This window comes from Zea mays, chromosome 7, assembly GCF_902167145.1.
Source record: "Zea mays cultivar B73 chromosome 7, Zm-B73-REFERENCE-NAM-5.0, whole genome shotgun sequence".
NCBI classification, from domain to species: Eukaryota; Viridiplantae; Streptophyta; class Magnoliopsida; order Poales; family Poaceae; genus Zea; species Zea mays.
The window spans coordinates 142,862,122-142,867,272 of NC_050102.1; the positions used below are offsets into that span (position 1 = coordinate 142,862,122).

General features: G+C 40.0%; 1 pseudogene across 1 annotated transcript; it reads left to right on the top strand.

The window, feature by feature from the left end:
• Positions 1 to 349: 349 nt before the first annotated feature.
• On the top strand, positions 350 to 4,838 carry LOC118473035 (TITAN-like protein; annotated as a pseudogene). The gene is made up of 6 exons (XR_004851642.1): positions 350 to 756; positions 1,030 to 1,152; positions 1,343 to 1,676; positions 1,805 to 1,863; positions 2,913 to 3,274; positions 4,127 to 4,838. The product of XR_004851642.1 is annotated as a TITAN-like protein (transcript).
• Positions 4,839 to 5,151: the final 313 nt, after the last annotated feature.

Consider the following 5,151-nt stretch of genomic DNA (forward strand, 5'->3'; position numbering starts at 1 on the left):
CTAGACAAAAGTCAAACCAAAAGTCATAAAAATGAGCAAAGCTTGGTTCCCAGAGATATGAGTAATGACTCCACACAACCAAATAAAAATAGGTAGCCCTCATGAAAAGGCATAAAATGACTGAACATGTTTTAATTATTTTTAAATATGATATTGTACACTTAGATATGTAGTAAAATATTATATTTAAAAAATAAATATCTTATATTTTATAATAAAAAGAGTACTAATAAAGTCGTCCAGAAAGTTTTTATTTTTTTTCCAGTTTTACCTGAATTTTGGAACCGTTTACATGAAATTTAAACGTTGCTCTGGATAAATATTTTGTTTTTATATATTAAAAAACTCAATTGCTTATGCTTTGCGTCGGATACTCGGATTCCAGCTGGATCGGCGTGCGCCAAGCGTTCCGCGAATCGGCCATTGGCTCGTCCTGCCCACGACCCCGGAGCCCAAACGTTCAGAGTTCAGACGCACAAACGCCGGGAGCCACCGCAATGCCCGCCACACGTCGGCCGCCGCCGAGTTGGAGTACTGCGAGTTGTGCCGCCATCACCACGACCATGGTCGGCGCCATCGCTACATCATGAAGCACATGTGAAATCTCAACGACGCGCTCACCTCCTTCTGCTCCAATCTCTCCGACCTCCGCTGTGCCTTCCTCCATGGCTCCCCCTCTTCCCAGCCGCCGCGGGCCCGTCATTGGTGTCCCTTCTGCTCCACTGACATCGTCGACCTCGACAGCCGCTCCGCTGGGTACTCGTTACCTATCCCATGTCCCGTACTCCTAGGGTTTCGGTTTGGATTTACATATGTAGCTGGTTTCAATTGCAGCGTAGATTGCACGCTATATTATACAATTGAACACCAGTAAGCTGAACCCTAGTACATTAGGATCAGTAGGTCAGTACGGCGGCGGTTGGAATCGGCATAAGGTTTTCAAAACACTGTAGACAAATGTTTTCAGAGGACGGCATGCATAATGTGAATTTATGAGGAAAACTTAAGTCTGGTTCTTTTCTATTGCAGTAACAATGCCATTTACCATATGGCAAGCAGTCAGCACCTGAAGGGTGTGAATAATTTCCTGCAGAAGCATGGGGGAAGGATGAGGTGGACTTGCTTAGGATTTCAGAGGAAGTGCTTGCCAAGGTGTGTCTTATACTCTAATTTTTCTCTATTATTAATATGAATTAACATGATATGCATTTTTTCATTCTAGTTTTGTGAAAGGGTCTATTTAATTATGTTGTTGTTTGTATTTTTTCTGCACTGAACTGATAAAATGAGATGTTATGGTACGTGGTATGTAGATCTCTAATGTTTTTTTTTTTAATTTCAGTGGGAGAAAGGCTTTGGATCCTTGAGCACACGAGCGAAGAATATCCAAAACGAATATACCTGTGACAGTTTGGATAGTTTTGCACAAAACAATATCCCATCTTTTAGTAATAATGCATCATACTTTGTTATGCCTTTACAAAGTCCTACCAATGTGGCATATGACCCTATTAGTACAGCGTGTCATCGAGCTTCCAGTTCTGGAAGTGCCCCTTATTCTTCTCCATATGGAGCTTGTGGTCTGCCCATCACACATTGGGGATCGGCCGAAACACATAAGCAGCAGGGTATGCTGTCTGCAAACTGGTTTCACAGCAGCGGTCCTGCAACTAAAGGTGACTGAGCGTTACGGTTATCATTCTGCCTTTTTTTTCATATGATTGTTATGGTTATCATTCTGCCTTTATTTTCATATGATTATGTCGCTTAGTTCGTACATGGGTAATTGTATTTCTTTTTGTAGGTCATCAATCTACCGTCCTTGTAAATGACACAAGGCAATTGATTTCTTGTACTGATCATGTAAGTTTGTACCACATGCATACACATGTCCATGCGACAAGTAGCACAAAATCTAGTGAAAAAATGACAAATACTGATGTGATGCTTCTACATTACTGATGTTCTTTGAATCTTTGCTCACACATTTGACTTACTATTAACAATTGAACATGTTGCTTTCATTTACACAAAAGAAAAAGGTAGATTAGTAAAATGTTGTGCAAGGCTGGAACTTGCACCATTAAGGTATCCCAAATCTCAATGCAAGCAAACTTAAACAGATTCCCTTTTGAGTTTATTATCATTCTTGAATTTTCTCTGTTTCCTGTTTATGGAAGCAAAGTTATATTTGCTGTTGTTTACTTGTGGTGTATTTTTTCACATAATCACGTAAAATTATTGGAGAACGGCACACAAACTCCTTTAAATTTATGTGTGGACTTGTTGCCTTGCTTATTTTTGTTCCACTGCTCGCCATATCTGAAAACATCTATTTTTCCTTCCTAACTCCTAAGTAACAGATTACCATCTCAGTTTACTCATGAATTAGCTATCTGATCCATAGGTGTTCCATTATATCCACGGTCTATGAATTTGATATTGTAAATGCTGTCAAATTTTAGCAAAAAATCATGTCATTGTGATATTCTAGTTTCAAATGGAATGACAAAAATATTCTTCCATGAAGCAAAGGTTTTCTTTGTTAGTTTGTAAAGCTCTTGTGTACATTAAAGAAACAAATTTACATGTGTAGCTTTTGGTATTCATAATCGCTCCGAGTAGAGGGTTTGCGATGAATATTTTCCCTTCCATATGCCTGATGTTCTCTTTTCTCTCTTTTGTTTATTTGTCATGTATACATAATTGCTGTGATTGTTTGATAAACATATGCTACCTTTTCTGGTTCAACAAAGTCACATTGGAGGAAATTTGAGCAATGGTATTGGATGCATTCAGTTTTGTATTTTTCTGGCTTAGATTTTGTCAGAACACTGTCTGACTGCTATATGGTTACTCCTAATTGCTTTTAGCCCTTGTGAGAATCCTGATGCAATATCATTTCTTTATAGGCTCAAGCAAATGTACATACGGGTGCTCCTCCTCGGTTAAAAGCTAACGGACATGATCTAAAGAATTTGTCACTCAGAAGCTGTGGTCTTCCTTCTCGGAAAGGAAATTTGAGGAAACTCAATCCAAAGAGGGTTGGTGCTGCATGGGCAGAAAAAAGAAGAGCTGAGCTTGAAATGGAGAAGGAAGGTGAAATTGTTCCAATAACATCTGATTCTAGTTGGCTACCTAATTTTGGTAGTGTCTGGCAATCAGGCACAAGGAAGGAATCAAGGAAAGAATTCGAGAAAAACCACAAGTTTCATGACACGAAGAGCAACATGACTTATCCTTGGAGATAAAACCATATATCAGCAAACGGATGGTAAATGTGAATTTTCACCTTTCTGTGGTTATGCTATTTCTTTCTTTTCTATATTTAACTTAATCGACTCGACCTTGTGTTTCTTGATAGCTGTTATTTCTGAAAGATTGTCATTTTCAAAGGTTACAACATTGACACCATATGATGTTCTACCACCTTCTGTGTATGCATTAACTCAGTTGTCCTGCTTATAGCTGGAAAATATCGGCATTAAGCTACAACCTTTATAATAACCCAAGTTGCTTTAGCTGCTTTACTAATTATTTTAGTTGTCCTGCTTTCTGGAAAGAACATAAAAGTCATAAGGAATTTCCTTATTGTCCTTGTGTTTGTTCAGCAAAAGAAGAGCTTTGGGCAGCTAACTATTTTAATCAACTGCTACAGTACCTAATATTTATTTCGGATTGTAATCTGCCTTGGTTCTGTTATAGATCAATTTGAAAGGAGGTTCTATCTGTTTCAACACTGAGTTAATGTGAAACCACTAACTCTGAAATCAAGATGGGTCTTTCTAAAGAATCCCCCCCTTAGGGCTTGTTCCATTACATCAAAATCCATATAGATTGGAGGGGATTGAATGTGTTTCAATCCATAGCAAGTCAAACTTCTTCATAATTTTTTTCAATCCCTTTCAATCCATGAGTCAGAGGAATAACCGAAAAAGGCCTTAGGGTTGATTTGGTGACCAGGGATTTGGAGGGGATCCCTAGTCACCAAAACATGTATTTGTTTATTAGGGCCATAGGATCGCCAGTATTCACGGTGTGCATGTCATGGTTTTTATGTTTATTTAGTTACTGCATTTTTAATCCTGATTGTTCATATGTACTTTGTTTGTCTTTCCTTTCGCAGCGCATAGCCACCTACCACAGTAAACAGATGTACAACACTTCGCCAGATGTTGGTATGGATCTTATTACACTCGCCACTCGGTAAAAGAAAGGTTCAGGTTTAGCAATTACCAGCCACTTTTAAGGCTTGCATATTAATTAATCGCAAGATAGAGATCTATATATGCGAACGTTTGTCAGTAATAGGCGAACCACAGCTACAGCAATTTCTGATTACACACTTCAATGTCCCCAGCAATGAATATGATACGGGTGACGGGGGTTGGGGCAATAGTAGTAGTACTACCTGGGCTAGCTCGCAGGACTCCTGGAGTAATTGCGCCCCTTGGATCTGTTTATTTGTTGAATCGCCATGCAGGGCAGATGTTCCAAACTTTCTACTCACTGTTTGGCACCTGCAGATGGATGCTGGCCCAGGGGGCGGCTTGATTGGCGATTGGTTCCCTGCCAACTCGTCTAGGAGGCCCGGTTATAGGCCGCTTGTACCGAATTTAAAGCCAATCTTTGACAGCTACGCAGTCAATATTTTTTTGTTCTGGTCACGAAGCCGTTTGATGTTCGTACTGAGAAGCTTGTGCCGGTATCGGTTGCTGCTTTGTGCGTCGCTTTAAACAATGTGCATCAACTGGTAGTTCTGTGTTCTCATGATCTCATCAGAGCAGCCGTATGCGGTTTGGTCACTGGCATGACATAAAATTGACTTCGTCTCTTTCTGCTTCTTTGTCCCTGTTTGTTTAACCGCGCTTTGAGCGAAAGCTGGTTTCTTCCACAACTGGCTTCGAGAACAATCTCAGGAACACGTTTACTGTTTGCCATCCTGATTATAAGCTGTGTTAGGGTTTATCTCATCCGGTTTGGTCAAGGGACTAAGTCGGACTCTGGTGCTCTGATGGGTGCAACAACCTTACAATTGTGGTCCTTTTTTCTCATATCGTGTATATAAACAAGAGAGACGGCAACCAACGTTTATCTTAGCTCCTAATAGTGAGATTTGGGGTGCCTTTGGTTTGACTTTTGGCTTTGGCT